The sequence below is a fragment of the Arachis hypogaea genome, chromosome 5 (assembly GCF_003086295.3).
Source record: "Arachis hypogaea cultivar Tifrunner chromosome 5, arahy.Tifrunner.gnm2.J5K5, whole genome shotgun sequence".
NCBI classification, from domain to species: Eukaryota; Viridiplantae; Streptophyta; class Magnoliopsida; order Fabales; family Fabaceae; genus Arachis; species Arachis hypogaea.
The window spans coordinates 104,421,769-104,449,505 of record NC_092040.1 but is presented as its reverse complement, the minus strand read 5'-3'; the positions used below and the strand labels follow the sequence as shown (position 1 = coordinate 104,449,505).

The 27,737-nt window shown below is 34.2% G+C and overlaps 1 non-coding gene across 1 annotated transcript; it reads right to left on the bottom strand.

The window, feature by feature from the left end:
* Nucleotides 1–14,371: 14,371 nt before the first annotated feature.
* Nucleotides 14,372–14,477, bottom strand: LOC112804967 (small nucleolar RNA R71). Its single transcript, XR_003203583.1, has one exon. It is a non-coding gene; the product is annotated as a small nucleolar RNA R71 (small nucleolar RNA).
* Nucleotides 14,478–27,737: the final 13,260 nt, after the last annotated feature.

Genomic DNA, 27,737 nt, shown 5'->3' with positions numbered 1-27,737 from the left:
AACTTGAAAAAGTTCACACTGATGACAATGGTGCTGATATGATGACAAAAGCATTGTCAAGAGAAAAATTTGAAACATGTTGTTTGATCGCCGGAATGGCGAGGGCCTCCACCTAGTCGAGAAGGGGGAGATTTGTTGGGTTTTTTCTCTCCTTTGTGAGGTCCAAGCCCAACATTTTGGGGGTGTATTCTTGCACCCTATTATCACAACCCTAATTCGGTTTTTTGAGGTTTTTTTGAGAGAGAGAATAGCCACCAAGTGAGAGAGAAGAGGAAAAAACAGAATTCCCGTTTTTGCCCAAAGCAGTAAATTTCAAATGGCAGTTTCTCAGTTGTTCACCGTTGGATCGGCTTGAAATTTAAACTGCATATTCTTATCATCTTGTTCTTCATTCTGATCGGTGGAGATTTTGATTGAAGATTTTCAGTGAGAGAAATTGGCTTCGCAAGAGAGAAATTAGGTTTCCCGTTTTTACACAGAGCAGTAATTTTGGAACGGCAGTTTCTCATTCTTTCACCGTTGGATCGACGTGAAATTTGGACTGTAGATTCTTCTCATCTTGTTATTTATTCTGAATGGTGGAGATTTTAATTGAAGGTCTGCAGAGGGAGAAATTGGCTTCGACATCAGCTCTGTTTTTTGGGTATATTTGATCTTCTTGCTTCTTATTTGTGAGCTTTGGTGCTTTGATGTTTTGGCTGGTTATATGCACATTTTTGTGCTTTGTTTGAGACTCTCTTGTACCTCATTTGATTATAGTGGAGCTATTTCATTGGTCTGGACGACCCGTGGTTTTTACCTCTCACGTTGAGGGGGTTTTCCACGTTAAAATCTCAGTGTGTTCTTGTTATTGCTTTACTTGCTATATTTGCTTGTTATAGTTGCTGCCATATTGTGTTGTGAGTGCTTCCATATCGTTCTTGTGTTGGACATTTGTGTCGTTTCCGCTGCTAGACTCTTTCAGATGACAATACTCTCTTAGGATATAATGAAATCTCTTGAACAAAGAAAATCTCTTAATAGTTAAGTAAGAAAATCTCAACTTTCTTGAATAAAAAAAAATCTCTTAATAGTTAAGTAAAACTTATACTTAGTATTTGTGTGTTTAAAATAGTGGATAAAGACTTATTTATATGAATCCTGCTAGGAAGCTAATGGAGTATTTGTACAATGTGTATAATGGACTATTTATTTGGCCCAATATGAGTTAAAAAATGAACAACAGGATAAAATACTACTAATTTCTCAAACACAATACATTCATACTATCTAGAATAACCATTCGAGTACCAGAGGATAATAAACATCTGATATCCTACCGAATCGAGTATCCCTAAACCCCATTATTGTATACATTGTACAGATATTCTATTAACTCCCTATACTTCTTTTATTTATATATATTACACATAGCAATTATAATTAGTTACGTATACAAATAATTATATTTTTTTATTACCAATAGATATAATATTTTAAATATATACAATTTTTAAAAAATTATGTCATTTTAACCAATAAACACAATATTTTAAATATACACAATTCTTTAAAAATTATATCCTTTCAACCAAATAATACTAAACAGTTAATAATTATTTATTAATATTAATAATAATATCAATAATATTAATTAATCAAATTTATAAATATTTTCAACAAAACAGTTTATCGCTCTCTTTTTGGCAAACCCACATGGGTTAAAAAACTCAGAGAACTAGGTTATTAATAACATTATTTATCCTTTTTCTCTAGTTTAATAAAATTATAATTTTTTATACAACTATAAAATTGATACAAGATGACGTAATATGTTTTAATTAATTTTATTTTATTTTTAATTAAATATTGACATATTTTTATTTAAAATATTAATAATAAACAAATAAACTATTCCCTAGTATTATCATCGGTATAATAGATCATGGAACTAGTTCAACGTATCATAGGGTTGAGATTCGTTCTTGCTGTTTGCACTTCTCTTCGGCCGAAACATTCAGCTATTTCTTCAGTCTATACAGTTAAGAAATTGATTAAAATAAAATAAAATAAAAAATCATGTGGCTTACTTCTTTTATTGATTTTCAGCATAGTATAAAATGTGTTAAAATTGAAATCTTTGAGCACAGGGAATTGAACTATGTATAAGATAGTGGGTGCAAGTGCTTTAATTGAAATTTAGAAAATTACTTAGTAGTTTATAATAATATTATTTATTTTGTTCTTATTAATTAGTTTGTTAAATTTAAACCCCATTATGTTACATTAATATAAAATTTATTTTATTAGCTAGATTTGACTTCATACATAAAATTATTGTGTTAATTAAATTAATCTGACAAAATTAGTTTGTTAAACTCAACTACTTTATTAGCATTATTTTTAAATTAAGATATTTTATCAACTCATAGATATATAGATAACTTTAAAATTTGAACAATTATTTTGTAAAATAACCAATTAAGTCCAACCAATTACTTGTTGTAAGCATGTTTCACATCTCACGGGCACTCTCTTCTTCTTCTTACATATGCTCTTTCTGTTTCTTCTTTTTTTTTTTTTTTTGTTATTATCGTCGTCGTTACTACTACTACCACTACTTTTTTCTTCTCTTCTTTCTTTTTCATTTGAATTTTTTCTCCTCCTCCTTCATCTTCATTATCGTCATTATCATCAGTGACGGACCCATAAAAATTTAGTAATGAAGACAAAAATATAATAAAATTTAGGTATAAATATTTTTTTCTGCCCACGACACCCAGCAAGTTATTAAGGACTAATCCGTCATGAATTTAAGTTCCATTTAAGAATCTACAATTGGCCGGTAATGAGTTGCTATACATACGAGACGAAATTCGGACCCTCAATACTTACTTAAGCAGACGACTAAGCTGATCACTTGATCAATCCAAATTGGTTTAGATATATTCAAAATTTAAAATTAGAACTATCTATACATATTGATAAGAACTAAAAATATACACACAATCACTATTATAATATTTAAAATCATAAAAATATAATTTCATACACAGTATAATATTTAAAATAACAAAAAAAATTATTTATAATGACTTTCTTTTTATTTTTAACATGATTAAATATTATTTTTCTATATACATTCTTAAATAATTATTTTACTTTTTATTATCTCATATTTAATTGTCAAATCTACTTATTATAATTTTTATAGTATAAATAAATTTTTTAATCAAAATAATTACAGTATATTAATATATGGATAATATATTTTTTATCTTAAATAATTTTTAAAAAATCACTAATAATTTAAGTAGTATTTAATTAGAAATAAGTTTTAATTTAATTATTAATTAATTAACTAATTTAATGAAATTAATTATCACTATTTTTTGAGTTTATTTATTTATTTTTTATACTAAATCAAATTTAACAATGTAATTATTATGTGTTAAATTTAACAAAATATTTTTTAACATCAAATACAAAAGAATTATTTATATTTTATTTTGAGACAATATAATATAATAAGTGATATATATATATATATATATATATATATATATATATATATATAAGTATTAATTTTTAAAAAAAAAATTGTGGGAGCAAATGCCCCCTCTATATTAAACGTGGGTCCATCCCTAAATTTATCATCATTATGGTTATCATTATTATCGTGATCAATCGTCGTCTATTTCTTATATGTAAATAACATTGTTCATTCTCTTTCGAATTTTTGTACTTGTTCTGCTTAATTCGTTTTGTTATTTTCTCATTTATCAAAATTTTTAAATCTGCAACTCAAATTTTCATGAAATAAGCTTTTAGTTCTATCACATCATTTAGTTATTGAAATTTTTTTCGGCTTTAGAGTGAATATATTTTGATGTTATTCTTTAGAAATTTATGTGTTTTTTACATATGAGATATGTCGTCTTCTTCTTATACGTGAAAGACACGGTTTATTATTCTCTTTTGAATTTTTACACTTGTTCTACTTAATTTTTCTACGTTATCTAATAAATTTTCGTGCTATTTTGTTTTTGGCAAGAATTCAATCTAATAAGTATGAACCTACATTCATTCAACTAAATAAAATTGCAATACAATACAGACATATTCATTTAAGTCTAATATAAAAAGCAATTCTCATAAAAGGAAAAGAAGAACCAAGAGTAATAGAAAAAGAAAAAAATAATAATAAAAAAAAATAAAACATCAAAGGAGAGATATTGAACATATGACAAGAGAGAATTCTGTTGGTAAAAATAAATTAAATATTTTTCAATGTTTTTTTGTTTGAAAATTTGAAAATTTATTTGTAACATGTTTTCGATTATTTTTAATTTTTTATATTTAATAAAGTTTTCTAATAAGTAATAATTTATTAAAAAATATAAAATAGAGCTTAAAAAAAATTAAAAAGTAGAATGCTCAAACTTTTCTTAACAAAATAAAGGAAGTTTAATAACGTCAAAACTGTAGGGTTTAGGAAAAAAAAGAAGGACAATTTAAAAAAAGTATCATATTCATATTTTTTCATTTGTGATTATAGAGTTTTTACCAATATATAAATTAAGAGTACTTTAAGAGAGTACGCTCTTTATAAAATAATATTCTACTAATTTACATTGATTTTTTTAATCCTCTTTAATATTTTTTTTGATTTTGTTCACTAATTATGATATTCTAATAAAACAGCATGCGTAGCATAAATCTATTTCCATAATTGGTGTTTGAAGGGCATGCATACTGGTATCAGAAGACGAGATTCAAAATCATTTTATTTTGAACACGAATAATGATAAATTATTATATAAACTGTAGCATTGATGTTGATACTTAATTTTCATCATGCCATTTAACTACATATTATTATTATTTCAATTGTGTTATATATCTATCCATTGGATGAGAAGTGCATAGAATTCGATAAGACAACCATCATGGAAATTAAGAAAGCCCGGTTCCCTTGGTACGCCTACTCTATTGACATATTGTTCTTCCTTGGACTACTCGGTTATTTTGCGATTGATTTGTTTTGTCCAAGAATAATATGGATTTTGATGTTCAAGTACCCTGAGATTTCAAGAATCAAATTGGAGGTAACTAATGCCTCTCTAACACAGTCTAAGTACCTCAACAGCAACAGTATGCTATATTCTAATTTGGAGGTCAACATCACAGCAACGAACCCTAACAACAACAACAACAAAGTAGTAGTGTCTTATGACAAGATCATGGCTGAAGCATCGTTCCAAGGTTGTAAGTTTAGTAGTGTAACAAACTTGACGGACATACATGAGAATAACACGAGCTTCCTTCAACTGCCTTTGGTGTTAAAAGGGCAATGTGTGATTCATGTAACACTTGATGAAGCCTATAAAGCAGAGGCGCGCAAAGGGGTTAACCATGACTTGGATTTGAAGTTGGGTTTGTGGTTGGATTTTCAATACGCAAACCTGAAGAAAAGGAAGAGCGATGGTATGACTGGTATCAAAGCATCCATCACGTGTCCAAGTTTGAGTTTCATTTCGAATGATAAATCAGCAATTTCCTTCGGTAGAACCAAATGCAAGTGTTTTCTCTGTGAAATTTCAGAAATACAGGGATGATCAATTATCAAATGTTGTAAATTGACAAGTCAAAGAATATATCAATAGAAATTTAAGAATAAGAAAGAGAAGAAGCAATTTTTTTTATTATTATCAAAGTTAGACCATTTTATTAAAAGAAGATTATTTGGTGCCTATAATTTTTTGCTTAGTAAAAGTAAAAATAAAAAATGATGAAATCTATCCTTTTATTTTAAATTTTATGTATAAACTTTAGAAATCATAGAACACTTTTATTCCATGAAAATAAAATCACAACTGTCCAAAATTAGGACTAGAAGCATAAAGCAGTTGGGGTCTCCCACACTCGTACACTAATATAAGTAAACACGAAACATATGGTTTTCAAATTAAATTACTTGTTAATTATTTTATTTAATTATTTAGTTGGATTTTTCACGTTTGAATGTCTCTAGAAGACATTAACATTATACATAGGATCATTCACGCTACTAAGAAAATCTGCATTTTGTCATGCTTTTAAAGCATATTAAAAAATAGAAAAAAGCGTAACTACAGTTTTTTTACCACATTTTTTTAGCCATGACCATATCTTTGCAGAAATCACATTGCCGAGCTATCTGACTGTTACTCTATCGGTACACTTTCATTGAATTATCACCATATTTATTTTGTTGCTATGATGTTATCTCTGTTGCCGGCTGTATGTATAATTATATAGCTACATTTTCTTAGTGTACTCCCTGGTGGATATATAGCCATACTTTTTTAGATGTACTTAGATGTAAACTATGATCACATTTTTTAAATTGTGTGTCTTGATGTGAACCTTTTGTCACATTCTTAAAATATGATTATATCTTTTTCAAATTAAAAAAAATTCTGATATATACTTTTATATGTACTCTAACGTGCTTAGAAAAAATAATCAAATCTTGATAATAATTTCATTAATTATTAATTTTTTTTTCTTTTTTGATAGTTTATAACAAACACTACCATAAAATTAGTGTCAAATTTTTCGATAATTTTTTTTTGTTTATAATTACAGTCTAAAAAAACATTTATAATTCTACTTATCAACGGATAATCCATTAATAAAGTAAGTAGAAATTATTTTTTTAACTTTTTCTAACACAAAATAAATTTATTTTCACATAAAATAAATGTAAATCTAATCAAGACGAATTTTTATTTGATTTTCAATTGAAATCAAACTAGTATTTACTAACAGAATACCTGTACATACATTGCACGGGTAGAAGATATATATTGGCTAAAACATTCTCTTAGCTGTAAATCTCCGATCCTAAAATGTCACGTTGTCAAAAAAAATTCATTGCACACGTTTACTCTTGAAAGTAAATCTTTCATTAACCATATCATCAATTCTAGTAAGAAACATCATAAATAACGGAATTACAATTCTAACCAAATTAACAACCGTCACATTAAACAATCACAAAAAAAAAATGTTCAACTCTTTAACATAAACATATAATCAGAACTGAAAAAATCATTTAGGTAGAAACATGTATTGCTCTGCTATCTCTATATTTTGTCATGCGAAGCAGCTGCCATTATGACGGAGTATGAAAGTAGTATAGTTTTGTCTCCACTAATTAGTAATATATTGTGATGTGATATTAATTACTTTACCATTTTTCGTTAAGATTGTTGTCTTTTTAGGCAAAAAAAAATGTGGGAACTTTATGTTAATTACATGTTTTTTTTTAAGATGAAAAAGAGGTTATATATTATAAATAAGTTTTCAGAAAATGTTTATGATCAAGTAATAAAAAATAACATATAATATTCTTTTAGGTTTAAATATTCTGCATGTTTTTATAATTTTACCGAATTTTTAATTAGACCTCTATATTTTTTTAAATTGAATTTCTATACCATAATTTTCTTTTTTCTATTTAGTCCCTAATATAACGAGAACAGAACATTCTGTAACAAAATGAATATTCTAATCATTAGGATTAGAAACCTAATTGAAAACACTTCTATATTTTTTAAATTTTAAAATAACCCTTAGAAAAAGCTCATGATGCTAATCCCTAACCCTTCCACAAATGTAGGAAGCTTTGTATCACCCTTGAAGTTCACCAGATCGTTCCAAAGAAGCCTACACGACATAGCGTACTGGAGAAAGAACAATGAATACTCTCCAATTCGATTTGTTACCATCTCGTCTGGCGGAGCCAATATATATTGTCACTGGGTTATGCTCCGATAAGCCGACAAGCTGCATCGCTAGAAATGACGCCATGGCCGTAATGATCCAATTTCTGATACGTCATAATCGTACTAAAAGTAAAGTGTTACTGACCTGCTTTTTATTATTATCTATTTAATATTGAGTCTTTATATCGATATCGCATTTTAGATTTTAAGAAAATTCTAAAAAATTTTGTTTTTATTTATTAAAATCATATATAAAAATTTTTAAGTAATAATAATCACATAAATACTAATAATAATAAATATTATACACAAGAAATCAAATGAAACTCAGATACAACACCTACCCTTCTGTCTAAAATAAAATCTTAAGCAACAAGGGTGAGAGGACTCTATAAAAACAGCTTAACTCAAACAGTTTTTACTATTCGTACGTGGTTTTATATTGAGTCTTCAAACCTCAGTAGGAAATGCGAATACCGTGAAAGTAAAGAATAAAATGTAAAATAAAAATTAACTTACTCAATAAAACTATTTTTATCAAACCTTTGACAATACTTTTAGATTTATTTTAGAATATTTAATTACTTTCTTTAAATTTCTAAACTCGAAACAAACCTCAACCACAAAATTAGTTGTATTAACCATTTCTCAGTCACATAGTTAATTCTCAATCACAACATCAGTTCTTAGTCAACTTAATACATCCACACACTAATAACACAAAGTAAGAGACTTAAATCAACATACAAACAAGTCGCAATGAGATAAACAGTGCAATCACAAAGAAATAAAATAAGCAAACACAATCAAATGCAAATGCGCAAATAATTTATGATGCATATCTGTCCCTAGTGCAGATCATGAGCTCATGTGTCAGTTGTCTATCCACAGCCCGACGTTACCCAAAATGGCTTTCGAATTTGATTTCTCCACTGAATCGGTTAGCATGGGTGTCCCTATGTTAATCAGATACCAAAGCCACATGGGTTTACCCGTGTCAATCAGGCTAAAATCATAATGATATAATTGCTATAACATATGTGCATTCAGTGAGAAACAGGATATCATATGGGCAAATCCATATCAGTCAGATACCACTTGCCTTTAAAGTGGGCGTCCCCACATAGCAATTGACACAAAAGCCCTATCAAACAACCAATTCTCATATATAATTATCAGTTTAGTTATTTGTTCATCATTCATAGTTTCTCAAATTATCTTTCTAAATCATCGTTTCTAATTCTTTTTTCTTTTTGTCATATCTCCACATCACCAAATAATCAATCATACCTCCGCATCACCATATAATCATTCTCACCTCCGCATACTAGAAAGGTATACTTTCAACAATTTATCAATCATAATATCAAAACATTTAGTGTATAATTATTCAAATTCCTTCAACATTTAATCAAGGTAAAATCCCTTTCATTATTTAAAATAATTTCTTATCCTTCTTAAGCATTCTATCAAATTATTGTCAAGCACTTGAACATCTATTTTCAACTATCAAGTATCCAATTCATTAGTCTTACGTTCAAGACTTAATTTATATATTTCAATTTAGCTAAATTCTTATATTTTTGTAAAAATTCAGACGTAGTCTCCTCTAAAAATAGGACTTAACTATCCTTACGAGTTCCTTGAATCTCAACAACTTTTCAACCTTTTGTCAGCAATTAACAAACAAAAGATCCTCAATCAATCAGAGGTTCACAAATTACAATAATTAACAATTCAATCATAATTCGCAATTTCAACATAATCAACCAATTCAACTTAAAAAATTCATAACTAATTTCCACAAACCATAGAATTCCTTCAAAATTAAACCCAATGAACTAGACTTATCCTAATTCATTCATAATTTAACCAATGCAATTCCAGCCATTATAGAATTATTCATATGCTCTTAAAGTTACTACATTAACTAAGAAAGCAAACACCCAGAAATTAGACTAACAATCAAATTACTATTTTTCAATAATTTTACAAGCAATTAAATCAATTCATTCAAATAATTCTTCACAACACGGTCACAAACAACAAACTAATCAAACCATTGAATCATCATTACAAAGATATTAATCCAATTACAAATCTTACAGCCAAATTCAAGTTTAATTTCCATCAATTAATCACATAAGATATTTATCATCCATTTGTAAGTATCGATTAAACTTTGTTAGCATTAGTAATTTTAATTACTTTATTTTGAAAGCATATCCCATATCTCAATGTCAAAACTCGTGAAAATCACCAAAGACGACAGCTCTGTTAAGCTCCCATGGCGGCAACAACAGTGGTTCTGGACAGCTCCGGTGGCGACAGAGGGCTTCGGCGGTAATGCAGCAGCAACTTCAGTGCACAAAAGGGGAACAAAAATAGGGACAAAGCTAAGCAAGTGACAGAGACAATGGCTTCGGCGACAACAGCGGCGGCGACACCCGCCAGCACCGGCAAGAAACTCCCGCGACGATGACAGCGAATCGGCTTCCCCTTTCTCATGCGCTTTACTGGCTTCCGTCAATGTCTCTCTCTGAGCGTCGCTCTCCCTTTCTCCTTCGAGCTCGACGGCAACGGACCCAACGGCTACGGCGGTGACGGCGACGCAGGGAAGCAACAAGGATGAACGACGCAAACGTCTCTATCGATCTCTCTCTTCGTAGTTTTGCTTCTCTCTCCTTCTCCTCTATGGTGACTCGACGGCGGCGCCGGTGGCATTGACGCCCACCACGTCGTCTTCCTCTTCCCCCTCCTTCTTCCTTTCTTTTCCCTCTTCGTTTTTCTTTCCCTCTTATCTGGTTTCTCTCTTTCTTTCTGCATGGGTGTGGGTGGGGTAAAGGGGCAGGTTAGGGTTAAGTGGATGAGTGGCCGTGAGTGAATATGGATTAGGGTAAAATTAGAGTTAGAATTAGAATAAAATATATATTAGTAGTATAGCAATTTTATAAAATTTTTGAGATAATATAATAATTAGGATTGATATACAATATCATAAAATTATTTTAGAAACATAATTTTATTTATTAATAAATTTAAATAACTTTGTCTAATTTAAAATCTAAAATAATCTAATTAATCATCTTTTATAAAATATAAATTTAAATTAAAACACAAATTATTTTAATTAAATTATATAATTTTCATCTTTTTTAATTATTCAAAATTTATTTTCAATTATGTAAATATTCAATTACAGTAAAATTATAAAAATGTCAATTTACTTTAATTCAAAATATTCATAAAATCAATTTAATTATTCTTAATAAATTAGTTTCTAAAAATAAGGAGTTCAAATTAATAAAATAAATTATAATTTTTTTCTATTTAATTTTAAAAAATGCGAGTCGTTATAATGACAGTGTACCCTCCAAATTTTAGGGTTTCGATGGCTGGAAAGGAGTTAGAGAGATTGTTCGCGGTTAGGTTCTCTGCTATGCAAGAGGCATTGAAATTAGGTTTCTAGTTGGATCTGTTGTTGTCCTAAAAATTTGGATCAAAGAAGCGATCTACGCCATAGATGAGGAGGACGCTCGTCATAGATCGGAGATCCAGTGATTCGGACTTTGTTGATAAGGGGGTAATGTGGTCGGAGAGAGGTGGTGTGATGCGTGAGCATCTTTTCTATCTTTTTCTAATGAAGTTGTACATAAATTATTTGGTTTAATCAAGAATTAATTATCTTTTAGCCACTATGGATGCTACTTTGAGTCTTGTGCAATTATGTTTATTTTAGGTAGCATTTTGTTGGATTTGATAGAAAGGAAGCATGCAAAAGTGGAAGGAATCGCAAAGCTGTCAAGCCTGACCTCTTTGCATTCAATCAATCATAACTTGAGTTACAGATGTCCAAATGAGGCGGTTTTAGTTGCATTGAAAAGCTGACATCCGGAGCTTCGCAACGATATATGTTTTGTCATAGTTGATCTGGCGTTTAAGGGAACACATGCGCACATCACGCGCACGCGCACATTGGCGAAAAGTCCATCGGCAAGCACGCGCACCTGGCGCATATGCGCGACATACACGACGTACTGCAAACTCAAAATTCGCCCCCAGCAAATTCTGGACTACTTTTGACCCAGTTTTCAGTCCAGAAAGTACAGATCAGAGGCTGCAAAGTGAAGGAATCAAGTGGTCCCCATCCATCAATTGAAGACTTGCTAATTGCCATAATTAATTCTTATTTAAAACTTTAATTTTTATTTTGAAAGATATGAAAAGATATTATTTAGTTTTAAAAATTAGATTTTAAATTAATTAGGATTAGGTATAAAAGAGAAGAGAAAAATTCTCTTATGGAAGGATTCCATTAGTTAACTTTTCATTCCACCTCAACACAATTTACCTGAATGAGGCGGAGCTACATACTGAGAAAAGGGGGCAATGGCCCTCCCTAATTTTAATTTTTTACATATAAATTATATGTAAATTTCAGTTTAGCCCCTCTTAAAAAATTTATTTTAATATTATTTTATTGTGTAAATAATTTTAGCCCCCTCTAATATTTTTTCTAGCTCCTCCCCTGCCTGAATCCTTATTTTCTCTCTGAACCATGAGCAACTAAACCTCCACTGTTAAGGTTAGGAGCTCTGTCTATGGTATAGATTGATACTATTATTTTTTTATTTTAATTCATATTTTGATTTATATTTCAATAATTATTTTCGTTCTTTATTTTATGAATTGGGTGGAACGAAAGTATAACACATGTTCTAATTGAGTTCTTGTATAACTTGAAAAAGTTCTTTACTTAAACAACAGCTTGAAAATATATTATCCTGAATTTCTAATTGTTGTTTTTAACGGGATACGTGACATATAATCCCTTTATTTTTGGATAATTAGGATTCTTGTAGCATATAAACTGGAATTTGATCATGCAGCTTCTAATTGGAATTAATTGACCAAGGAATTGGCAGTTAATGAATTTTAGAGGAGACTAAGAAGGTCTAAAGAATTAGGGTCTAGTCACATATAGTTTGCCATGAATTAAATCTTGCATGATTAAAATATTTAATAAGAAAAGTCAATCCGAAAAATAGATAACTCTGAAGGCTTAACTGTTTTCTCTCATATTTTATTTTCAACTTATTTACTTGCGTGCCTGCCTTCTCATATTTTGAAGTCACTCTTAAAACTTTTTGAACATCTTAAAACCTTTTGAACAACTCAAAACCATTTTTTGCTTGCCTAACTAAGTAAATCATTTAACCATTGTTGTTTAGTTCATCAATCCTCGTGGTATCGACCCTCACTCACCTGAGGTATTACTTGGTATGACCCGGTGCACTTGTCGGTTAGTTTGTGGTTGTAAATTTCCGCACCAAATTTTTGGCGTCGTTGCCGGAGATTGAATGTGATTAACAACTACTTGTTGTTCGATTGCTTAGATTAGATAATTTTTTTCTTTAATTATTTTTTTAATATTATTAATTTTTATTTTCATTTTTTTTCTTTACGTTTTTTTTCCTTTACGTTTTTTTTTCCTTTCGTTCACTTTTCCCCTCCCCACATACCTTGTTTTTTTATTTTTATTATTTAGTTTTTTTTATTTAGTTAAAAAAAAGAAAAACAAATAACAAAACAAACAAACGTTCATTTTATTATTTAGTTTTTTTATTTAGTTAAAAAAAAAAACAAAATAACAAAAAAAACAAACGTTCATTGTTATTTTTATCTTCCTTTTTAATTTTCTTTTACATTCTTTTTATTTTAACTTTACGTTTTTGTTTTATTTTGTTTTATTTATTTATTTATTTATTTTTTACGTTATTGTTCTTTCTTTTAATTTCTTTTTTTTTTATTTTATTAGTTCCATTTGATTTTTGTCTTTAATTTTCGAAAATTTGCATCATATATTTTTTTCTTAATTGCTGAAATTAAGTTTTGTGTCTCCTAATTATTTTTATTTTAAATTTTTTCTCTTATATTTTTTTTGATAAATCTCAATTTTTGTTCGAATTTCAGTGTTTGTTTTATTCAATATTTTTATCTCTTTACACAGGTTACCTCACTGGAAATTTTCTGCATTCTGACGTAGAGAGTTCCATCTTTTTTTGTCTTCTGTTTGTTTATGCGCAGGAACAGAGACAAAGAACATCTCTTAGACTTTGATCCTGAACTTGAAAGAACTTTTAGGTGGCGTTTGCAACAAGCAAGACTCTACAAGGCTACAGAATCCACTATGGATCCTAACAATGCTGATAATACCAATGTGGCAAACCTGAATGTGAATGAACAACAAAGAAGAGTATTTGGCTCTTATTCTGCTCCTACTGCAGATCTCTATGGAAAAAGCATTGTGGTGCCTCCTATAGCTACAAACAACTTTGAGTTGAAGCCACAATTGGTCACCTTGGTACAACGAAACTGTCAGTATCATGGTCTTTCCCACGAAGACCCAAATCAGTTTATTTCTAATTTTCTACAGATTTATGATACTGTGAAGACAAATGGAGTAAACCCAGAGGTGTACAAACTCATGCACTTCCCGTTTGCTCTGAGAGATGGAGCAAAACTATGGCTAGATTCCCAACCCAAGGAGAGTTTAGATACTTGGAACAAGGTTGTTACTGAGTTTCTTACTAAATTTTTCCCACCAAAGAAGCTGACTAAGCTTAGGGTGGAAGTTCAGACCTTCAGGCAGAAGGATGGTGAAACTTTTTATGAAGCTTGGGAGAGATACAAGCTACTGACTAAGCAATGCCCTCCGGACATGTTCTTCAAATGGACCCAACTAGATATCTTTTATGAAGGCTTGTGTGAAATGTCCAAGATGTGCTTAGATAATTCTGCAGGTGGTTCATTGCACAAGAAGAAGACACCAGAAGAGACTATTGAGCTTATTGAATTGGTTGCTAGCAACCAATATTTATACTCATCTAACAGGAATCCTGTGAACTCTGAGACTCCTCAGAAGAAGGGTGTTATGAAAGTAGAAACTCTTAATGATATTCTTGCCCAGAACAAGCTTATGTCTCAGCAAATAAATCTACTTACTCAACAGATGGGTGGCATACAAGTCTCAGCTATCAACACCCAAAATCCACCTCAAGAGTTCCCTTATGACATGACAGGTAATCTTGTGCAAAATAATAATTATGATTATGTTCAATCCTCTTCTGAACAGGTCAATTACATGGAGAGTGGTCCTAGAAATCCCAATAATGATCTGTATTCTAAGACATACAATCAGAGATGGAGAAATCACCCAAATTTTGGGTGGAGAGAGCAACCTCAGAAGCCACAAAATTTTAATCACAATTCTCAAGGTGGTTTTCAACAGAATAATTTTAATAGCCACCAGTCTCAGTCATCTCAGCAAGCAACTTCTCAGCCCCAACAGAACAATGATTTGGAAGCAATATTGGCAAGTCTTAGACAAGAAACCAGAGCATTAATCAAGAACTTGGAGATTCAGATAGGTCAACTAGCCACAAAAGTTAATAAAATTGATCAGAGGACAACTAATATCCTGCCTGGTAACACAATTCTAAATCCAAGAGAGGAATGCAAAGCTATCACCTTGATAAGTAGACAAGTGGCAAGTATGGAAGTACAAGTTGATGAGGAGCCAGTTGAAAAAGATTGCAAGGTTATTCAACTAAGAAGTGGTAAAGTAGCTGGCTCTGAGACCAAGGTCAATAAAGAGTTAGTTGAAAAAGAGGCTCCAGAGGAGAAGAAGGAAGAAGTAGAGCACGCCCCTCCAAAGCGTGCGGACAACCCATTCCCAGACTCTCTTGACACTTATCCTACATTGCCAAAGGCTCCTGAGTACAAGTCTAAAATACCATATCCTCAGAGACTTCAAAAGGAGACCAATGACAAGCAGTTTTCAAAGTTCTTAGAAGTCTTCAGAAAGTTGCAAATCAATATTCCTTTTGCTGAGGTTTTGGAGCAAATGCCTATCTATGTCAAGTTCATGAAGGAGCTGTTGTCAAAGAAGAAGCGTTTAAAGGGAGATGAGATAGTAGTCCTAACTAAGGAATGTAATGCCATAATTCAGAATAACTTACCAAAGAAGATGCCAGATTCAGGGAGCTTTCAAATTCCATGTACCATTGGGAGCACAACCTTTGAGAAAGCCCTATGTGATCTGGGGGCAAGCATAAATCTAATGCCCTTATCTGTGATGAAGAAGCTGCAAATCCAAGAGGCACAACCCACAAAGATAGCATTACAGATGGCAGACAAATCTATGAAGCCTGCATACGGATTAGTGGAGAATATCTTGGTCAAAGTGGATAAGTTCTTCCTCCCAGCTGATTTTGTGATTCTTGACACAGGAAAGGATGAGAATGCCTCTATAATTCTAGGAAGACCATTCTTAGCCACTGGAAGAGCTCTGATTGATGTAGAAGTGGGCAAATTAGTGCTTAGAGTACATGATGAGCAACTAGTCTTCCATGTTTTCAAAGATGTACATTCAGCAAGTGAAGAAGAGAGGTGCATGCAGACTGAACTTATTGATCCAACCCTTCAAAAACCCCATGATGATACACAACAGAATCTGCAGCTCAAACCTCCCTTCGTAACAATTAATAAAATTTCTCCTGACATCAAACCTAAGTTTGGTGTTAGAAATGCATCATCTACCAAGGAGAAGGTCCCCAAAAAGAAGAAAGTACCCAAAGAATGGAAAAACAAAAAGTTTTCCACTGAAGGTTTCTCCCCAGGAATGAAGGTGGTGTTGACCAGCAATCCAGCATGGATTTATACAGTAAATAGAATCCTCTCTTTGGAGCATATTGAGCTACTTTATGGAGACACAGGAAAGAAGTTCAAAGTAAGGGGTGAAGAGCTGAGCCCCTATGTTCCTCCTCCTTAGAGGAGCTGACCGTCAAGCTAGTGACGGTAAAGAAGCGCTTGTCGGGAGGCAACCCGATAATTTCGTATCCTTAGTTATTTTTCGTAGTAGTAGTTTTCTTACTTATTTGATTTTTATTGAGTTTTCACTATTTTTCTGATCATGCAGCATTTTAGAACAGGAACCGGATATTTCAAAAAAAAAAAGCATTCCACGCGCCCGCGTCTAGTACGCGTCTGCGTCCGTAGTGAATGCGAATTGAGTGAGGTCGAACAGAAAGTTGCGCTGGAGTTGTGCAGGAACCATGCCTCGCGCACCAGCTCACCCACATGTACGCGTCCCTCTGGTTCTCGGCAATTCACGCGGGAGCGTACATGGTGCGCACGCGTGCCTTGAAAAATCGACGTAAATGGGTGCATGGTCGAAAGTTGTGCTGGCCTCGCGCTGGGTTCATGCTAGAAGCATAGATTGACCCACGCGTATGCGTCCCTGACGCGTACGCATCCTTTTCACCACTTGGCAATCCACGCGCAGGCGCACTGGACGCATTCGCGTCCCTTTCCCTTTTCGCAACTCGCGCGCACGCACGAAGTGCGCGTCCGTGTCGGTTGTGCCGCATCAATTACTCAACATGCCGCCCTATTTTCATTATTTCTCCCTCCCAAATTCTAACTCTCTCTTGTTCTTTTATCTTTTTATTCTTCTTTTATCATACTATTTATTTATTTTCTCTCTGTTTTCAGTTCTTCTTTGCTTGAGAACAATCAAACTTTTAAGTTTGGTGTTGACGCTTCGCTTATGGCTTTTCTGTTTAGCACCAAAGGGAGATGAATGTTCTTCATAGAGGAATGAGATGGCCACCAGCATAACTGAGGTGGTTGAGTTACTTTCATTCTATTTCTCTTCTGTTCTTATTGTGTTGTCTTCTGTTCTCTGTTGCTTTGATTGCCTGCATGATCTTTAGTACTATATATATAAAAAAAATTATTGTCTCATGTATTGCTCACTAAGCTTGAATTCAAAAGAAAAAGAAGTGATGTATTGCATGAGAGATTGAGTTTAATTTTTAGAGTAGTCTTATTTACTTAAATGTGGTGGTATTATTTGTGATTTTGAATGCATGATATGAACAATGCGTATTTGAATTTGAATCAAAGGATGTTGATGTATAAGGAACATGAATTTAGAAAATTATTATGACTTCTCTGAAATAAACAAAAATTTAATCCTTGAAGTAAAAGAAACAGCAAAAAAAAAAGACACTATAAAAGCAAGGTCCAAGGCTCTGAGCATCAATGACTAGGGAGGTCAAACATGATTGAAAGCTCAAAGAGTTGTTTCCCTAGTCATATGTGATAAGTTTGGAAAAATCCAAATTAATATTTGTGATGAACAAACATTATTAAAATATTTAATTACAAAATTATTAGTTCAATCTTCATTAATCATATGTTAATTGATAATTTTGTGATGCAGGTTTTTTTAATTGGGCCGGAAAACAAAATGTTATTGCAACTGAGCCTATATTTATTTTTGATGAAAGCTTCCTATGCTTGATCTGAAACCAAACTTACCAGGAAAGCAAATGCTTTTAGTGGGCCAAAATTCAATAGCCCAATGTGGTTTATGCATGCTATGGTCCGAAAGGAAAATGATATTGGGCCAAAATGAAATCTATTGCTACCAAGCCCAATATTGGTGAATGTTTCCATGCTTTATCCGAATCCATGAAGCAAATGAAAAGCCTAAATGCTTCCAACGGATTCCATTTCATTATTTTGAAGGATTTGAAATTTAATTCACTAGCATGGGGAACATGAGAGAGAAAGTGTGATTGACATGATGGTAATCATAATGCTACACGCCACTCTAAGCTAGGGAAGTTGGATTTTAATTTCACTTTGTTATTACCCATTAGCTTGTGTTCAAACTTCTCTCTCCTCTCTCTTACCTTTGCTTCTCTTCTTCGGTTATACACAGGAAGCCATGGAAGCTACTTGGAGCTACCGAAAGGAAAGGAAAGCAAGCCTAAAGACCATCGAGTTGATGGCACGAAAAAGAAAAAGAAAAGTATGCTGTGAATGAGATTATCACCTAATCTGGTAAGATTTGGTGAGGTAATCTCGGATCCTTCATACTCAAAAAGAAGGATGAAGATTCGGCCAGCAAGGAAGATCTTTGGAGGCATGGCTTGTCTTTGATTCTGCTCAACCACCACAGGAAGTAGCTAGAGTGGCGAAGTGATGGTTGAGGCAGAGATTGAAGCAGATGAAGTCATCATCATCATGAAGCATCAAGGGCCAGAAATCTATCTTGGAGAGAAAGCCAAGGATGGAGCACTCGAATTGATGAAGAGTGATGACCAAGGAAGGACTAGAGGTATTTGCATGTTGGTTTTTGCATGAGTTACCTCTTCTCTCTGTGTGGCCGAACCGGTTTTGTTGTGAAGGAAAAGAAGCTGAGCTCGGGTTTGTGTTTCAACTATGAAGGCTTCACTTCTCTATAAAAGAGGTGAACAGTCATGGTTTGATTCAAGGAGTAAGATTTGAGAGTGCAAGGCACAAAGTTCTCAGAGCTACCTAAGCTAGCAGTTCTTCTTCTCCTTCAATATTTTCAGTTTAGTATTTTTTTGTTTAATTTTGTCATGTCTTGAGTCTCATAGAAAAACGCAAACAGTGAGGTTTGTATGAAAAAGCCATAGAGCAGAAAAAGGCAGAGAGTGCAAAATTAAAAGAAAAAAGTCATAGATGTCTTAGAGTTCCTTAGTACATCTGTGTTGTGTTTCATGATTCTGCGGGAATCCCCTTGTAAGTTGGGTTAGCACTTTACAAGTTGTAATCTGGATTATTATAGTGAAATTCCATCATTATTGTGATGGAGACTGGATGTAGGCTGCACTGCACTTATCAGCTGAACCAGGATATATCGGGGTGTTATCTTCTCTCTTTTCCTACTTCAATTCTATTTTTACTGTTCAGATGAAAAATAAAAAATGTCTCGTGTCAAGTGACGAGACAAAATGAAAATGTCTCGTGGCTAGGGACGAGCAAAAAAAAAAAGGAAAAGCTTCCTCTGAGTCCAGCAAGTGTCAGCAAGCGAAAAGGGGGTTAAGATTCACCCCCCCTTCTCTTAGCCACTGAAACCATCAATTGGTATCAGAGCTTGGTCTCAAAGAGATCAAGTTTTTCAGCTTGGAGAAAAGATCCTCATGACAGAAAACAATGGCGCAAATGTGGTGTCCTATAATCTGACCGAAGGACAATCAAGCAACAGACCTCCTCTTTTCAGTGGGAAAAATTATACCTATTGGAAGGAGAGGATGAAGATATTTGTACAAGCTGTAGATTATAGACTTTGGAAGATTATCCTGGAAGGACCTCAATTTCCAACTACCACAAATGCTGAAGGAGTGGTCACTGATGAGCGGATAATTTATACGCTTTTTGGCATTGTTTTTAGGTAGTTTTTAGTAAGTTCAAGCTACTTTTAGGGATGTTTTCATTAGTTTTTATGTTAAATTCACATTTCTGGACTTTACTATGAGTTTGTGTGTTTTTCTGTAATTTCAGGTAAATTCTGGCTGAAATTGAGGGACTTGAGCAAAACTCTGAAGAAGGCTGACAAAAGGACTGCTGATGCTGTTGGAATCTGACCTCCCTGCACTCGAAATGGATTTTCTGGAGCTACAGAACTCCAAATGGCGCGCTCTCAACGGCGTTGGAAAGTAGACATCCAGAGCTTTCCAGCAATATATAATAGTCCATACTTTATTCGGAGATTGACGACGTAACTTGGCGTTGAACGCCAAGTTCATGCTGCTGTCTGGAGTTAAACGCCAGAAAAACGTCATGATCCGGAGTTGAACGCCCAAAACACGTCATAACTCGGAGTTCAACTCCAAGAGAAGCCTCAGCTCGTGGATTGATCAAGCTCAGCCCAAACATACACCAAGTGGTCCCCGGAAGTGGATTTATGCATCAATTACTTACTCATGTAAACCCTAGGAGCTAGTTCATTATAAATAGAACATTTAACTATTGTATTAGATGTCTTTTGACCACGTTTCATCTTTGGTCTCAGTTTTGTATTATTCTTCATCTTAGGAGGCCATTGAGCACGTTTTAGGGGGCTGGCCATTCGGCCATGCCTGAACCTTTTGCTTATGTATTTTCAACGGTGGAGTTTCTGCACACCATAGATTAAGGGTGTGGAGCTCTGCTGTACCTCAAGCATTAATGCAATTCTATTGTCTTTTATTCAAATCCCTCTTATTCTTATTCCAAGATATTCATTCGCACCCAAGAACATGATGAATGTGATGATAAGTAACCCTCATTATCATTCTCACTTATGAACGCACGTGATTGACAACCGCTTCCGTTCTACATGCAACAAGAGCTTGAATGTGTATCTCTTAGATTCCCCAACAGAATCTTCGTGGTATAAGTTAGATAGATGGCGGCATTCATGAGGATCCGGAAAGTCTAAACCTTGTCTGTGGTATTCCGAGTAGGACTCTATGATTGAATGACTGTGACGAGCTTCAAACTCCTGAAGGCTGGGCGTGATGACAAGCGCAAAAGAATCAAGGGATTCTATTCCAACCTGATTGAGAACCGACAGATGATTAGCCGTGCTGTGACAGAGCATAGGAACGTTTTCACTGAGAGTATGGGATGTAGCCATTGACAACGGTGATGCCCTACATACAGCTTGCCATGGAAAGGAGTAAGAAGGATTGAGTTGAAGCAGTGGGAGAGCAGGCGTCCTTGAGCCATACAGTATCTTCATTCGCTTATCTGAAATTCCTACCAATGAATCTGCATGAGTATTCTATCCCTTTTATTATTTATTTTCTTATTTCTATTTTCGAAAACCCATAAACCAATTTAATCTGCCTAACTGAGATTTACAAGGTGACCATAGCTTGCTTCATACCAACAATCTCTGTGGGATCGACCCTTACTCACGTAAGGTTTATTACTTGGACGACCCAGTACACTTGCTGGTTAGTTGAACGGAGTTGTGAATTCAACCAGTGCCATAATAATGATTTCATACAAAATAGTTAGAACATTGATCACAATTTCGTCCACCAGTCACCCTCAAACCAGAAGCAAGATGGACCGAGGAAGATAGGAAGAAGGTAGAGTTAAATGCCAAGGCAGTAAACTTGCTCAACTGTGCTGTCAGCTTTGAGGAGTACCGACGGGTATCACGATGCACAACGGCAAAAGAAATCTGGGACAAGCTACAAATCACTCATGAAGGAATCACCATTGTAAAGAAGACTCGGACAGACATGTTGAACAGAGAATATGAAATGTTTACAATGAAGGAAGGAGAGTCCATTGATGAACTGTTCGAACGGTTCAACACCATCATTGTTGGCTTAGAAGTTCTGGGAATTTCACATTCAGAATCTGTGCTAGTGAGAAGAGTGTTGAGATGTCTTACAAAAGAGTGGGAAATAAAAGCTTTAATTATCTCTGAGAGTAGTAGCTTAGATTCCATGACACTTGATGATTTGAGAGGAAATCTTCTTGCTTTTGAAAACTCCTATTTGAAAAAAGATTCAAAAAAGAAAGGAATTGCTTTTTCTTCTGTGACTAACCCTCTGGATGATGAATCCAGTGATAACTCCTCTGAAAATAAGTTTGTGTTGTTTGCAAAAAAATTCAGGAAAATGATGAAACTCAAAGGCAAAGGCAGCAGCTCAAGAAGGATGAAGAAAGATCTTAGCAAAGTAATCTGTTACAATTGCAAGGAAATGGGGCATTTTAAATCTGATTGTCCCAAGTTAAAGAAGGAGGAAAAGCCGAAAAAAGGAAAGAAGAAGGGACTGATGGCCTCGTGGGAAGATCTGGAAAATGACTTAGATGATGATGATGAAGAATCTGAGACTAAGTCACAGCCCTGTCTCATGGCAAATGAGGTAGATCAGGTATTCTTTCAAAACCCTGACACTGAAGACCTTCATCTTATGATAGATCACCTCTCTGAAAAAATAAGATGTTTTCTAACTGAGAATCAAGATCTTGAACAACAAAATATCATTCTTAAAGCTGAAAATGATTTTCTCAAAGAAAAACTAAGAGAGGCCGAAACTGCTTGTGATCTTGTGGAAGAGAATAAGCAGTTAAGAGCCCAAGTTAGAAGCTGTGAAAGTGACCATTCTGTCCTTGCATATGTGAATTGTTTCAAGCAAAATGAAGAGTTACTTAAAGAGGTTAAAAGACTTAAGGAAGACTTAGCCAAGTTCACCCAAAGTTCTGAAAATTTGAATCAAATCTTGGCTAGTCAAAAACCTCTTTATGATAAAGCTGGGTTGGGTTTTTATAAATCTGAAAAATCACATTTTGAAAACATTGCTTCATCTTCAAATGATACAAAGTATCAAGACCCAACTTACTTTAACAAAACAGCAACTCCAAGATTTTGTAGGCTATGCAATCAAAGTGGACACTTTCCTATTCAATGTTTCTTTGGTGAAAGAATGAATGGTGATAAAGTTTTTAAAGTTGTTTTTGATTACAATGATTTGGGACATAAGAGATGGTTTAACGTGAAAGGATCCAAGAAAATTTGGATACCTAAGGTCACTTGAGCTTATTGTGTAGGTATGCCTAGCATCCAAGAAGAAAGAAAATATGTGGTACATGGATAGCGGATGCTCTAGGCATATGACCGGGAAGACAACCTTCTTCATAAAGCTTGATGAATATGATGGAGAATTTGTCACTTTCGGTGATGATGCAAAAGGAAAAATAGTGGCTGTTGGGAAAGTGGGTAAAAATCTCTCATCTTGTATAAATGATGTCCTTCTTGTACATGGCTTGAAACATAACTTACTTAGTGTTAGTCAATTGTGTGATTTGGGTTTTGAAGTTATTTTTAAGAAGCTTGTTTGCTTAGTTGTTTGTGAGAAAACTGGGGATGTTTTATTTGAAGCTAAAAGATGCAATAATGTGTATGGATTAACTCTTGAGGATTTAAAAGAACAAAATGTAACATGCTTTACCTCTCTTGAATCTGAAAAATGGCTTTGGCATAGAAAGTTGGGTCATGCTAGCATGTACCAAATTTCTAAGCTAGTCAAAAGGAATTTGGTTAGAGGAATTCCAAACATCAAGTTTGATAAGGATCTTACTTGTGATGCTTGCCAATTGGGCAAACAAGTAAAATCCTCTTTTAAATTAAAAGATGGAATCTCAACCAAAAGGCCATTGGAGATGTTACATATTGATCTTTTTGGTCCCACTAGAACTCAAAGTTTGGGAGGTAAACATTATGGTCTTGTGGTGGTTGATGATTACTCTAGATTTGGTTGGGTACTTTTCCTTGCTCATAAGAATGATGCATTTTATGCCTTCTCTACCCTTTGCAAGAAAATTCAAAATGAAAAGGATTTGAAATTTTCCCATTTAAGAAGTGATCACGGAAGAGAATTTGAAAATCAAGACTTTGAAAAATTCTGTGATGACTTAGGGATTTCTCATAATTTTTCATGCCCTAGAACCCCCCAACAAAATGGGGTGGTTGAAAGAAGGAATCGAAGCCTTCAAGAAATGACTAGGGCCATGCTATGTGAGAATGAAATTCCCAAATTTTTATGGGCTGAAGCTGTGAACACAGCATGTTATATTTTGAATAGAACAATCATTAGAAAAGGGTTAAAGAAAACTCCTTATGAGCTATGGAAAGGAACCCCTCCAAATCTTAAGTACTTTCATGTTTTTGGATGTAAATGCTTTGTACTTAACAATAAGGAAAACCTTGGAAAATTTGATCCAAAATCCTATGAAGGAATGTTTGTTGGATATTCCACCACAAGCAAGGCCTATAGAGTTTATCTCAAAGAGCATAGAACCATAGAGGAATCCATACATGTTACCTTTTGTGATTCTAACTTAATTCCCAGTATTGTAAAGGATAATGATTCAGATTGTGAAGAGGATGGAACAAGTAAAGAAAATCCCAAAACTGTGCAAAATGAAGAATCTGTCAGCCCGGTTTTATCTCGTCAGATCGAAGGAGAAACTTCCATTTTGTCTCCTGAGCAGACACGAGAAACTGAAACAGTGAGACCACCAGAAGTTCATCAAAGCTCAACACTTGTCCAAAAGCCTAGAGAATGGAAGTCCATGAGGGGTTATCCTCATGATTTCATCATTGGTGATCCCTCTCAAGGTGTAACCACAAGATCCTCCACCAAAAGGCAAACCGAACCTAGCAACTTTGCTCTCTTGTCACAAATGGAGCCCAACAATGTCAAACAAGCTCTTGAAGACCCATCATGGGTCAAGTCCATGCAAGAGGAGCTTGCTCAATTTGACAAGAATAAGGTTTGGACTTTAGTACCTTATCCAGATGGTAAGAAGGTAACGGGTACTAAGTGGGCATTCAAAAATAAACTTGGTGAGGATGGACAAGTTGTTCGTAACAAGGCTAGATTAGTGGCCCAAGGTTACGATCAAGAAGAGGGAATAGATTTTGATGAGTCTTTTGCTTCGGTAGCTAGAATAGAAGCAATTAGGTTGCTTCTTGCCTATGCTGCCCATAAAGGTTTCAAAATGTTTCAAATGGATGTTAAATGTGCTTTCCTTAATGGCTTTATTGATAGAGAAGTGTATGTGGCTCAACCCCCCGGTTTTGAACATAAAGATTTTCCTAATCATGTGTTTAAACTTTCAAAGGCTCTTTATGGCCTTAGACAAGCTCCAAGAGCTTGGTATGAAAGGCTTAGTGCCTTCTTGTTAGAAAACCATTTTCAAAGGGGAACCACCGACACTACTTTGTTCATTAAAGTCTCTAATGATGACATCCTACTTGTTCAAGTTTATGTGGATGATATTGTGTTTAGATCAGCCAATGAGACCTTGTGTGAAGAGTTTGGAAAACTCATGACTAGTGAGTTTGAAATGAGTTTAATGGGAGAGCTAACTTTCTTTCTTGGCCTCCAAATTAAACAAACTCCTAGTGGTACCTTTATTCACCAAGGCAAGTATGCAAAAGAATTGATAAAGAAATTTGGCTTAGAGAATTCCAAACCAATGGGAACACCAATGCATCCTAACACTAAACTTGAAAATGATGATGATGGCCTAGATGTGGATGAGACATGGTATAGAGGAATGATTGGTTCACTAATGTATCTTACATCCTCTAGACCGGATATTGTTCAAAGTGTGGGTGTATGTTCAGGATTTCAATCTCACCCAAAAGAATCCCATTTAACGGCTGTTAAACGCATCATTAGGTACATTAAGGGAACATGTGATTATGGCTTGTGGTATCCAAAATCTGATGATTTTTGTGCAGTAGGATTTTGTGATGCAGATTATGCGGGAGATCGAGTGGATAGAAGGAGCACCTCGGGCATGTGTTGCTTCCTTGGAAGCTCACTCAACATGTGGTCAAGCAAGAAACAAGCCACAGTGGCTCTATCCACAGCTGAAGCTGAATATATATCCGCATCTGCTTGTTGTTCACAATTAATTTGGTTAAAAACTCAATTGGAAGATTACAAATTAAAAATCAATAGCATACCCTTAATTTGCGACAACATGAGTGCAATAAATATTTCCAAAAATCCTGTTCTGCACTCAAGAACAAAGCACATTGAAATCAAATATCATTTTATTAGAGAACATGTGCAAAATGGTACTATTGATATTCAATTTGTAAAATCTGAAGAACAACTTGCTGATATTTTTACAAAACCCCTCTGTGAAGATAGATTCTGTTTGTTAAGGAAAAGTTTGGGAATGTTTGATTTAAATCATGTTGAAAATTTGTGAATTTCTGATTCTGTCCGGTTTTATCTCGTAGGAATGGACGAGATAAAAACAAGGCATGCTGGAGGAGCTATGATTAAGGGGGAGGCTGCGCAGACTTTGCTTCCAACGGGCCCCACGAAATCAAGTTTGACCCCTCATTGAATTTCTACTGGTTCCTCATTTTATGATGATCAAATCTTTTGATTGTCATTTCAAATCTCATTGGAAGTGGTTATTGTCAAATCAAATCCCTCTCTCTATCTAATCCTTTGAAACTAGGAAACCACTTTTTCAAAACCCCTTGGTTAATAACCGCACCATTATGGTTATTAACTTCCCCATCATCTCTCTCCAATCCTCATTAATTACACCACTAACCTCCTCTCTCCTCACTCTCTTTCAGCACTCCCACCCTTTCATATTCAACTTCTCCATTCCTCCTAACATGAAAAAGAAAACGGCACACAAGAGAAGTGGCCGAACCACAATTCCAAAAAGTCCACCGTTCTCATCACCTCAAACTCATACACATATCCATCTTCATTCTACCTCCTCTTCTACTCCATCACCTCCTTCCAAAAGGACCGAAACCATGCGTCGCAAGGTCATCGCTCACAAATCTTTAGGGAGAGGAAAGAACAAGGAACCTAGCGTTCAAGAAGAAGAAGAGGAATCACATACTTCTCCACCACCATCACCGCCGAAAAGACCTACTCCACACACAAAAAGCTCTCAGAAAAAGCCGAAAAGCTTTGTTCTGCATGATACAAGAGAACCTGCAAATTTGGAGTCTCTCGACTTCAAAAACAAATTTCACAAAACACACTCCCATTTTGATCCCTCTCGGTTCTACTCATGTGCTTTCTATGAATTTCATAAAGAGGTCTTGCTGAAACGCCCTCTCTGTCTCTCTTACTTGGTAAATCTTGAGAAACTGGCCACCAAAGGAATCAACTTTACTCCCATGTTTGATGCTCTGAAGTGGACACCACTAATTCACATTCAGAAATTTGTTTACCCGGGGCTGGTCCGGGAATTCTATGCAAACATGCGTTTGATTGACGGCTCAATTCACTCTTACGTCAAACGTGTTTACATGACTCTCAATCCTCAAACCATAGGCGCTGCTCTTGGGTATGAAGATGAAGGACCAAAAGTTTACATGGTTGATAAATGGGATGATCAAGTTGGCATTGTACAACAAACAATATTGCAACATATCTGTGCAAATCTCTCTGGTTTGGATGGACTAATCCCAACTCATCGAGCACTCGGCCCTGAGAACTCTCTGTTTCACTGTATCATCACTCACATTCTCACTCCACAAGGCGGTTCTCACCACAGAGTAACAGTTTCTGATTCTATCATTTTATTTGCTCTTCTTACTTCTTCCCA